Raw genomic sequence first — 12088 nt, 5'->3', positions numbered from 1 at the left:
ACCTGTCACCAGGAAATCACACTTGATTGCCCGGGGGATAGAAATCGGCTGGGGAAGTGCTCAGGTTAAGCAGAGAGGTGGCTGGCCCTGTGGCTCTCAGGCTACCCTATGGGATGGAGAATCCCGAGAGGTGCTGGCTCCGGTGTAGGTGGGGGGCCAGGGAGGGCTCATTTGTGGGGTGAGCCTACCCATGTCTCAACATGCACTTCTGACTTTTGAGCATTTTTACCAGGAGTCCCATAAATGTACAAACGCATTAGCCAGAGAGCACACTGCCACCTGTCAAAGCATCAGTCCACATCATCCTTTCCTTGCCAGCGGCCATGAGGGGATGGGACGTGGGACAGTTAAACAAGGAGACTTCAAGACATTTGTGAAAAAAATGGCATTAAAGTATGAACTTATTTTGGTGCAAAAAATTTTTTAACTCCATGCATAGTCTTTCATAATATACTTTTTTAATGAACTTTTTGAAGACTCCTCATACCTCAATATACTGAAGGCATTTAATTAGTGTGACTATGGACTTGTAGTTCTTTTTTTTTTTCTTTTTTTGGAGAAGTTTTTGCTATAGGGCATGTGCATTCACCAGACAGACAGAGAGAGAGATAGAGAGACAGAAAGTGAGAAATCACCCCCCAGGGGGATGGCCATGCCACAATCCCTTCTCCTCTATTCTCCTCTCGGGATCTTGGGCACGTATGCACACATGCCTGGCGTGAGTGTAAGCTGCCAGGTCTGGGACTCGAACCGTGATTGACTACATGGGAATCCAGTGACATAGCCATTATGCCAACTGCTGGTCCCAGGACTTGTAGTTCTTTGAATAAAAATGCAATTCAAATGAACTTAAATAAAAACAGAATTTATTAAGGCCGGGGAGTAATTTTTAAATTTGGGGGAATATATGTGACAAGCACTTTCATTTTAACCATTTCTAAGCGTGTGACCCAGTGACGTTCAGTACATGCCTGGGTGCCATCGCCACCACCCTAACCACTCCAGAACATTTCCGTCACCCCCCACAGAAGCTCTGCGACCATTCGGCTTTAAGTCCGTCAGGAACTAACTAGGGTTATAACTAAGAAGCCCAGGAAGAGGGCTGGCTCCAGGCTCGCTGCTGCAAGTGCTCCACCAATTTTACCTCCTGAAGCTGCCTCCCAGGGTTAGTGCTCAGATGGTGTTGCCCTTTGGGAAGTCAAGATGGCCGACTGGTTGCAGTCTGACACTTTCACAATGCCCCATCCACAGGGTGAGAGAACCGAAAGGTCTTGGCAACTGCTCTAGGGAAAGCAGATTGGCCCACCTGGCTTGGCTGAAGTCATGTGATCCTCCTGAACCAATCACTGTGGTCAGAGGAGAAGGCCTCTTCCAGGAGGAAAATCAAGGTTATGTTACCTGGTGAGAACATGCTGGGTAGCAAAAATGGCAGATGCTCACTGCACCCTGTGGCTCCCTCAAGCCAACGTTTTGGCAGGAGCAGATGACTCAAGGCAGGCCAATGTGTGTCATCCAGAATCCTCGCTGCCGTGATCGGAATTACGGTTGCTAAGCTATTATAATTGAATGAAAGCCCCAAGCCACCCAAGGTCACCTTCCAAGGAGGGCCTCCATAGGGCTGAAGCCAACACAAAGGAAAACAGAGCTGAGAGATGGGGAGGGCCCAATGACACGGTTTGGGTCACTCGATCCAGCCAAGCTCTAAGTTAGTTCTCTGGATATTGTAATTCTTTGAGCCAACAAATACGCTGTTTTGGCTTGAGCCAGTTGGAGGTTTTATATTTTTGTCACTTGTTACCCAAAGAGGATTAATGCTAGTTCCTGACCACAAATCAGTAAAGAAGCATGAAACAATGATTTCTTAACTCCCTCTAGTCAGACATCCTAGAAAACTTCTCTTCTAAGACCTGGCAACAAAGACTACGTGTGATCTTGGGTATCGTGTCCAGCCAAGGAAATTTTCCTGCAGTTACCAACTCACGGTACCTTTGCTCACCACTCCCACCTCCACCCCACCCTCCTCCTCCTGCCTTTCTGTGCTTCTGCCGCACCCCAGGGAAGGAGAGTGGTCATTGCAGCGGGCCACTCTGATGAAAGAATATGTTGAGTAAAGGCAGGAAAAGGTGAGAGGGAGCCAAGGTTCTGGAGGAAAAGTGTTCCAAGACAGAGAGAACAGCGAGTGCAAAGGTCCTGGGGCAGTGTGAGCCTGCTGCATTCCAGGAGCAGGAAGAGACCGGGGTGGCTGGAGGAGAGAATGTGGGCAGAGTGGGGCAGGCTGAGATCCGAGAGGAAACGGGGAGGGCCAGGCTGCAGGGACTCGTGGACCCCGGAAAGTCTTCGGGGGTTAGTATTAGTAGTAAGGCAGTGTGCAGAGTCACGCACCTACGTGATCACACACTCACGGACCCAAACTCCCATAGGCCCATGTTCACACCACACATTCACACCACACACATTGGCTGTGTACACATAAACACACACAGAGACACATGTCCATGTACTTTCTCACACTTGCACATGTACATCTAAGCCATTGGTGGGGCACACAAGCCCTGATCCACCCACCCACACTCATGCCAGCCTCCCTGGTGCTCTTCCATGTGGTGACCACCAAGTGGAGGCACAGCTCATTGCTGGTGTTCAGACACTCCAGAAACACGGGCACAGGAATCGCACAACCTTTTCACCAAGATGCTGCTGCCTTACGCAAACAATTTCCTATCACCAGACAACAGGCACGTGACACTGTTAAAAGCTGTAATTGTGTCGATAATCTTGCTAATGTTTATTTTTCTACTAGCCTGCAGAATCACTTGATGAGAGCTTCATGCAACAGCCATCCAGCTCCACAGACTCAAATTAGAAAAAGAAAAAGGAGGATATGTGGAGAGCAGCCAATCTGCAAACATGTGATTAAAACATGCGGCCTGTAGTCACATGCAGATGTGCGCTTCCTAAGCTGCTCTAGCAGGGCTATGGAAGCATCTACATAGGAAAGCAGGACCTGCCTGTTGCCAGTGGCTGTCTTCCTGTTGTTGATGATGCCCAATGCCCCCATACTGCCCAGTATCAGGCTAAAGGAAGTCACAAGCATTTATCAGATTGTCCCCCCAAAAATAAGAGAAATTAAATGGCATCAGCCATTTTCACATCCTCAGATGATTGACATCCAAACACAACTGGCTTTGCATTGTGATTCCTCCTCCCTGACTCTTTCCAACATGCATCAGACACATTTGCACACTCACACATACACGTGCTCATGTGCACTCACATGTGCACACTCACAGAATCAGTGTATGTATACACACTTTCAGTACAGGCAGTCCCGGCCATATTCTTGTGCCCAGGGCCCAACATTACGCATGCACACATGTGCACACGCACACATAGACAAACATGTTGACTGCTCACACCTTCACACACGCTTCCTGCCATCTGGGCACACGTGCAGACATGGTCACATTCTCACGGGCTCTCTGTCGTCTCTCTTTGTCCGCACTGGGATTCATTTATCAAGGGGTCGAGACAGACATTTGAAAGTCGTCTTGCTGGGCCATTATTTCGGGGAAAGCATTGGAAGTTTATTAAATTTGGAAAGGTTTCTTCTCTGGGGAAACTTTCTGATGAAAAAGAAAAAAAAAAAGACCCTTCGGCTGATGATGGAAAGCCGAGCTCAGAGCAGGGATTAGGGGGATCAGCCGAGATCATCTCGCTGCTTTCATTAACCCCACAGTTTATTTTTCCCTCTCCTCCTTGACAAGTTCGGGGAGACTGACAGCCACAGCCGCTGGCCGCCGCTGCCTCTGCGAGCAGGGTTCCTGGGGAGTCCCAGGGGCCAGGGCAGGGGGGGGATATGGGTCTTTGCCAGCTCAGCCTCTGCCGCAGAGCAATGTGTCCCCCTGAATCCATACCCACCGGGAACCTCCGATTGTGACCTTATTTGGAAACAGCATCTTTACAGGCATAATTTTGTAAGGAGCTAGAGGTGAGGTCCCAGAGATCGGGTGGGCCCTATCTCCAGTGACTGATATCTTTGTTAGAATAGATGAGGGACACAGGGCACTGAGGAGGCCATGTGGAGATGGAGGCAGAGACGGGAGATGCAGACACAAGCCAAGGGACGCCTGAGCTCCCCAGAAGTTGGAGCAGTGAGGAAGGAGTCTCCCCTCCAGCCATCCGAAGGAAGGCAGTCCTGTTGACACTTTGATTTCAGGTTTCAGAACTGTCAGGGAATACACGCCTGTTGGGCTTTTTGTTTGTTTGTTTTAGGTTTTTGCTATAGGATGCATGGGTTCACTGGAAGTCAGAGAGGGAAAGTGGGAACTCACCCCCCAGGGGGGATGGCCATGCTATAATCCCTTCTCCATCCTCCTCCTGGGAGTTCGGGCATGGACACACATGCGTCCGGTGTGATTTTCAAACCACCGGGTCTGGGGACTTGAACCACAGTCGGCCATGTGGGAATCCAGTGTCCTAGCCTCCATGTCCCCTGCTGACTTTGTGTCACCAATTTCATGGTGATTTGTTCCAGCAATCCCGGGACATGGAGGTAGGTTCTCATAGACTGAGTGAACGTGGGCAAGTCCAGAGCTCTGCTAGACTTCGGTTTGCTCATCTGTAAAATGGGCTGCACTTGGGCATCGATTGTTCAACAGAGGTGTTGTGGGCACCTCCTACGTGCCCAGGACTGGACATAAGGCAGGGAGCAAAGTCGACAGGAACCCTTGCCCCTGTGAAGCTGACCTTCTGGAAGGTCGAAAATAAATATAGTGCCAGATGTGTCAGGACATCCCAGGCACAGAAAGGCCTACAGATGAAGGAGGAGGCCAGCCGTGTTCCAGCCAGAGGGCCCAGCAAAGGCATGGCCCAGGGGACTCGCTCAGGGTGGACCGGGTGCACCCCCTCATCGTCGGCTTCTCTCTCTGCTCTCCTGCGTCCGTCTCCGTTTCCAGGTCTCCGTTTTCCTTCTGTCTCTTGTTCTCTTTCAGCTCTCTGTCTCTGTCTCTCACTCAGTCTCTCTGTCTTTCTCTGTTTCTCTCTGTCTCTGCCTCTTGGTTTTTAGCTTACAGCTAGTGTGGTATCTGCTCAAGCATGAATTCATTTTTCCCGTTGAGCTAGGGCTGTTCCGTGTGTGTGTAGAGCGTGGCTGGTGTGTGCAAGGAACAGCGGTGAGGGTTGAACAGAGTGAGAGAAGGGAAGAGCAGGTAGTAGTCTCTATGTCTGTTCCAGGGCTAGGCTTCTAGAAGTCTCTGCTTCTATCTGGCTGATGTAACCAAACTTGGATGTGTACATCCAAGGAAATTCACACAAATCGCTGCGCATTTCTCAGTTCGGCTTCTTCTGGGAGGGAGGCCTGTTGAGAATGCACAGGGCTCCCTGCTCTCTCACAAGCTGTGAATCCAGTGTCCAGGCAGTAACGAGGCAGGGGAAGGGAAGGACTGGCTGCTGGGGTTGAGACAATCTAAGACCCATAGACACACACTAGCCTGTGACCCACAGTTCCTCTCCCTTCCCCAAGGGTAGCCACCCTCTCCTGGCTTCTTGCCCTTCGGAGCCATGCTTGAAGGCCGATGGCAGGGACTTCATTTCTCTTGGATTCCAGAGCAGTCTGAGAGGCTTTGAACAAAAGCACGGACATTGGATTTGGTTCTAAATGGGCCATGGGCCAAATTCCTGATCAGGAAGGCTGGGGTCCAGCTCTCTGCTCCCCCTCTTGCTATCCATGTGGCCCTGGGTAAGCACGATTACTCTCTGTGCCTCAGTGCCTCCTCTGTTAGCAACGCAATGGTGTACATGACCTGCTCTCCGGGGCTGTCGAGAGGCTTACAATAGGCCGTGCGCCTATTAACAGGGTTGCTATTATTGCTGTCACCGCTATTGGGCTCCTCCGGTGGTCATTCCCCGCCCTCTCTGCCACACAGGGATGAGGAAGGAGGTGCCTAGGACACGCTCCCAGCTCTTAGGCCCCTCATAACCTAGCAGAGCAGACCAGACGCAGCTGCATCGTCAGAGTGCCCAGCTGCCTCACTGGACTCCAGGGACCCCAAGGGTGGAGAGGGTAGGGACCACAGCCGTTGGGATGGGTCTGAAACTCTTCCAAGGGCACAAGCCGAATCTGAGGGATGATTTTTTAAATTTTTTCTTGTTTCTTTTCTTTTCTGAGAGATGTTTGGCCACAGAATGCGTGCACTTGCCAGAGAGACGGAAGTGAGAAATCACCCTCTAGGGAGGATGACCACACCACAATCTCTTTTCCTCCATTCTCCTCTTGGGATTTTGGGCATGCATGCACATGTGCCTGGCAGGAGCTTCAAGCCTCTGGGTCCAGGACTCACGCTGGTCAGCTATGTGGGAGTCCTGCTCCTTAATCACCACGCCACCTGCTGGGCCCTGATTCCAAAAGCTCACCCAGAGGGTTTAAATGCTTTTACATTATTCCATCAGTTGCTTAGGAAATGCTGACTGAGCACCCTCTAGGTGCAGGCCTGACCTGAGGGCTGGAGGCCCGGCAGCGAACAGGACGAATCTCCTTGTGGCTCATGGAGTCTAGGGAGAGAGACGTGAAACAGTCAACAAATAAACATTGTCCAGTAGCAGGTCACGAGAATGCTGCAGGGGAAAATGCGAAAAAGAGAAAGAGGTAGGAGCATGAGACGGAGAGGGGGCAGATATTCCGGACCAGGTGGGCAGGGAAAGCTCTGGGGCATGGCATCCGGAGAGAGCAAGCAGGCTATGGGGGCGCGTGAGGGAGCGGGAGGCGGCAAGTGCGAAGGCCCTACACCTTATCCTGAAACAGGTTCGTAAGGCATGACTGTGAACAGCCGTCTGCAAAGCGTGTATCAGGAGAGCCATTTCTGGGGTGCCTCTGTGACCCCAGCATGTGTCCTCCTTCCTGGTTTCTGAGGCTTCTCTGCAAGCTCTCTCATCCCAGCACTCCCCATCCGTTGCCAGTCCCCACCCAGCTCCTTCAATTCCCTCTGAAGGGCTGGCGTGCTTTGGCATGAACTTGGGGGCCTCCAGCTTGGCCTGGCCTGGAGGGGTCACCTCCAGCCCCCATTCCGAGTGGAAGGGCATCCACCAGGGCCAGGCATTCCTGCTAGTCAGATAAATCAGCTCAGCAGAAGGGGTTGCCGAGATCACCGAGGGCAGAGACAAATGGGGTCTTGTGAAGCTGAGCAAGGTACGGTGGGGGATCCCCTGAACCGTCCCACACAGAGAGAAGCCGGGACGGAGAGATGCCTCTGGATTCCAAGTCCTCCACACTTCTCCCCCTGAGCCCACCTCCCTCCCTCAGGTCACTGGGACACTGAGATTGGGGGACATCTGGAGCCCATTAGGATGGCTTCAGTCCACACAGGGATGTTTTGACTGGACCCTTGGATGGGATTTCTTGTACATTAATGGTGTTTATTTTCCAATAAAGACTCTTAAGATTGCCACCCCGACCCCCTTGGAAGGGAGAGGTAAGCCAGAAAGCTAGCCTCTCTGACTGGGTCCTCAGGTTTCCTAGTGGGGACATGGAAGCTTCCAGACATGGTACCTCACCTTGAAGATGGTCAGTACCCGAAGGCGAGCCCACTCCTCTCATGATACCTGCAGTAGGTTCAGAGCTTAGTCTATACTCCACATAGAGCAATGCGTGATTTTCCTGATTTTCCTAATAACCTGCGTCACAGCAGCCATGTTTCCTGTGTGAGCGAATGCTGTCTTTCCAGTAACAGGGACGGCTTAGTCCGGGCAGTGGCAGGAAGGCTCTAGTTTATGTAGCGCCCTAGAGGGCGCTTTGCCTTCTGGCAAAGGCCTGGACTTGACTCATTGTAGATGGAAAACAGGGGGCGGGGGTGTTAGGGAGCAGAGGAGTGACCTGTTGATTGCATTTGTAAAGGGTTATCCTGGCTGCCCAGGGCAGGAGGTCTGGATTACAAAGGCCGATTATGTGGCTACTGACAAGTCCCAGGGAGGGACAGAGAGGGCGTGGAGTAGTGGGGAGATGAGAAGTGGACAGGGCCTGAGCTGTGCCTACAGACACCTAAAGCAGGGGGAACTCCTGGAGGCAGCAGGGCAGCAGACATGTGGCTTTAAGGGCTGACGTGTGGCCCAAGCGTTCTGGTCCTCACAGAGGACCTCACCCCAAGGCATGGGAGGGAGCAGCTGAAGATGGCCTGTGGCCCAGAGTGACAAGGGTCCAGCAGAGAATCTGTTTGCAAGTGCCCTGAGGATGAGCACGTGGGATGACCCCGCAGCACGTGGACAGTGACTCACCCCACCCTATCCCTTCAAATACTTGGCACTAGGGGCCAGCAGGTGGCATAGTGGTTAAGGCATTGGATTCCCATGTGGCAAACCACAGTTTGAGTACTGGATCCAGCAGCTTGAAATTCACACTGGGCGTGAGTACATGCATACCCAAAATCCCAGGAGGAGAATGGAGGAGAAAAGACTGCAGGATAGCCATCCCCAGATTGCTTTCTCTCTGTCTCTCTTCAGCAAGCACATGTGCCCTATGGCCAAAACCTAAAAAACAAAACAAAACAAAACAAGAAAAACTTAGCTCTATGTAAACTCCCAAACTTAGAATCCACCCACAGAAAGTGGAGGGGATTCAACTTGGCAAAATTAATATTTCATCACTCCCCCCAAAAAGGGTCCTCAAAATATCCTGGGGGAATCCAGAGAGTTGCATTCTTGCCCTTCCATTGGTGGGCTGAGGTTTAAGTACCATTTCCAGCCCTCTAGATTGAAACTCCATGACTAGTTCATTCCCTGTTGCAGGGGTTGGCCAACTTTCCCTGCAAAGGTCAGAGTCAATGTCTAGTCTTTGCGGGTCACGTGGTCCCGGATGGAACAAGTGAACACTGCCACTATAACACAAAAGGAGCTACTGACAACATATGGACAAGGCTGGGCTTCGATAAAACTTTATTGGCAAAAACAGGCAGCAGGCTTTGGTTTGCCAGCCTCTGCCCTATGGTATTCCCCTGAGCTTCCCACAGATCCTGGTCGTAATATGGGATCAATGAATATTTGCTGATTTGATGAATGACTGGCTCTTCACTAGCTGAGACCTTGAGTAGGTTGCTTTTCTCGCTGGAATTGCATTTTCTGCCTTGTAAAATGAAGAGATTGGGCCAGGTGATCTGTGATCTGTGAGAACAAGTTTGAGGATGTCAAGGGACTCATGGTATTTCTGCGTTATTTTCTGATCTTGAAAAGGTGTGGTGTGTGCGCGTGTTGTGCAAGGGTTTACATGTTTTCTTTGTCCCCTTCTCTGTTCAACTTCTAATTGCTAATCCTTAGTCTGAAAGGTCTTGGTTCACAGTATCCCAGTGGAACTCTGACCTTCCTTCCTTCCTGGCCCCTGGTCTGTCATCCAGAGCAGCCATATTATCTGGACTTTCCAGTTGTAAGTGACAGAAATTTAAACTGACTCTGGCCAACAGAAAACTAACTAGATTGTGAAACTAAAATTATAACATGGCTTCTAGATCAATGCAGTAGAAACTCTAAGAAGTCCAAGATCTCTAAAATTCCAATTCAGCCTTCCGGGTGTACTTGTCAAAGCAGGAGGAGAAAACCCAGGTTTAGCTTTGTTTATCCGTTTTTGTTTTTGTTTTTGTTTTCCTTTTTTTAAGTCTGTCTTTCTTCCACGAGTGAGAGAGAGAGACAGCACCTTCGATAGGGTCTTCACCCTGTGATCCACTCCCAATTCCAGGAGGTCCCAGATCATGGGTATGCACATGTCCGGCACACTCAGGGAGGGCTCCAACATAAGTCCAGAACCTTCCACGTGGGTCAGCCTCACAGAGCATTGTGTTACCACCATGCCACCCTCCGGCTCCTGTTTGTAACTGTTAAACATTAAGCATTTGGCACAGGGTCAGGGGCCCCACGAGTACTCTTGTCCTGGGTTACACCGATGAGCTGGAGCTGGGTGAGCCAGGCTTTGGCAATGCAGGAGGACAAAAGGAAGGCAGCGGGCAGCTCTAGCACACGCTGGCTACGAGCCCTGGAGCAGGTGGCTTAGCAGCGCTCTCTAAAATGGGACTCAACATAAAATTCCAGTCACAGGGTTAATGTGAAAAGCGAGGGAGATAACGCGTGCAAACGTGCTTTGAGAAATCCTATACAACCGTTAGGAATTATTATTATTACTGGAAGTGATTAGAGGCAGACATGGTTTCATCACCCTCCTGAGAGACGGTGCCTGAAACCCAGAGGATTCTGGGAAATGTCTGACCGAAGGTGAACAGAGAAGGACTGTGTGCAGACCAGAGATAAGCAACGGGCTTAATGTGGCGGGAAATCTTAGGCGCTCCATAAATATTTAGCTTGTCAGCCAGACGTCAGGGGAGACCTACCTGTGCTAGAAGGTTCCTAAAAAGGCAAGCCGAGTACCCTGGTCTCGAGCCTGAAGGCCTCTGGTGTATGATCATGTGGCCACCCAATGGAAAAAGGAACTTCTCTATCCCATCCCCCTCCCCCAATCTTGGGAAATCATGGTTTAGACAGAGGCTGGGAGCTGTGTGCAGAAGAGTAGAGACAGAAAAGAGGGCAGAGGTGGAGGAGAAGGGAGAAAAAGGGGAGGAGAAAAGGGGGTTGCAAGAGGGAGCAGAGATTCCTAGCATTTGAGAGCTGAAAGGGGAATCCACAGATCCCGTGCAACCCATCAGGAATGGAGGCTCGGAGTGATCAAGCAACCTGCCAAAGGTCACACAGCCAAACTGATCTCAGGAAAGGAAGATGAGCTACCACGGGTGAGTGGTCTGAGGCAAGACTGTACCAGCCACTTCAAACAGCCTGGCTGAGGTCGGAGTGGATCAGAGTCAAGACCCTGTTGAGGGCGTTATCTCTGTCTCTCTTCTTTGGGGAATAAACAAACAGACAGACAGACAGACTGACTCTGCTCAGTCCAACACCTTTTCCACCATATTGGCCTCTATCAAATGTCACCAAATGTTCCCAAGCAGACTTCTGGCTAGCAGAGTATGTCCTATGTCGGTGGTGGGGAGGGGGATGGTGTGGTAAGGAACGAGGCGAGGACTAGCATCTACTAAACACCTACTATACGCCAACCTCCATGCTGGGGATTTTTCTTACCAAGCGTTGTTCTTGGATTATTCTTGGTCCATGATCTTGGGTGGTTTTTGTTTTATCTTGTTTTCATAAAGCAAGTCCCTTTGGTGTCCCAGCCACATGCCAAGTCAGGGAACTAGGGGAAAAGTCAAACTCAGTCTTTCTCCGGGCTCCCATCTAAAGCCCATGCAAATATCCTGGGATCTAGGATAGCCTGAGGCATGGGGGGGGCACTCTTACCAGTGCAGAGTTCTTGTTTAACAAGATGGCACCTCTGTGTGCCCTTTCTTGGCAAGAGTGGCTGTCTAGAGTGATGGTGAGGACACAGAGTCCAAACCAGCTCCCAGGTGGGGGACAGTTGTGCCCCTAGAAAATGTTTGTCAGTGTCTTTTCAATCGGTTTCTGCCGATGTTGAATCAGTCGGCTGTCATGACTGAGGGTATAGGGGTGTTGCTGGTATCTGGGGGTAGAGACCAGGGATCCTACTAACTACCCAGCAATGCATGAGACAGCCCTCCCCCACACACTGCAAAAAATTATCTGGCACAAAACAACAGGTTGAGACACCCTGGGCTAGATTTACACACAACATTAAACCTTGGATAAATGATTTAACTGGCTCCCCTTCTGTGAAATAATGATAACAACATTAGTGAATGTGTAGATTTGGGAAAGGATTTAATGACTTAATGCATGTAACGGGCTGAACCTAGTGGCAGGTAGAACGTGAGTTTAATAAATGGGAGGTGGGTATGTTGGCTCCTGACAGTGTCCCGTAACTAAGCTCTGGGAAGTGTGACGATGTCCACCAACTTCAAAACCAAGCCCAAATGGCACACTTGTCTCTAATAGAATTTAGAGTTTCTATTCCCCATTCTGCTGCCAGCGTGTGAGAATTCGAGCGTTAATTTAAAAGGAGAAAATGCATTACCTGTTCGCCATGCAGATCTGAGCTTCCATTTTAATTTGCCTTCATTATCTCTTTCTCTTATTAAGAATGGTAAATCTGTTT

General features: G+C 50.4%; 1 long non-coding RNA gene across 1 annotated transcript in view; it reads left to right on the top strand.

Moving 5' to 3' along the window:
* The first annotated feature begins 10555 nt into the window (after positions 1 to 10555).
* LOC114009682 (uncharacterized) overlaps positions 10556 to 12088 on the top strand; it is a 28551-nt gene continuing 27018 nt past the window's right edge. Inside the window, exon 1 of the long non-coding RNA XR_003551059.1 lies at positions 10556 to 10757. This is a non-coding gene — a long non-coding RNA (uncharacterized LOC114009682). The remainder of the gene's footprint in view (positions 10758 to 12088) is intronic.

The sequence above is a fragment of the Tupaia chinensis genome, unplaced genomic scaffold, assembly GCF_000334495.1.
Source record: "Tupaia chinensis unplaced genomic scaffold, TupChi_1.0 Scaffold000602_1, whole genome shotgun sequence".
NCBI classification, from domain to species: domain Eukaryota; kingdom Metazoa; phylum Chordata; class Mammalia; order Scandentia; family Tupaiidae; genus Tupaia; species Tupaia belangeri.
This window is presented reverse-complemented; position numbering and strand designations above follow the sequence as displayed.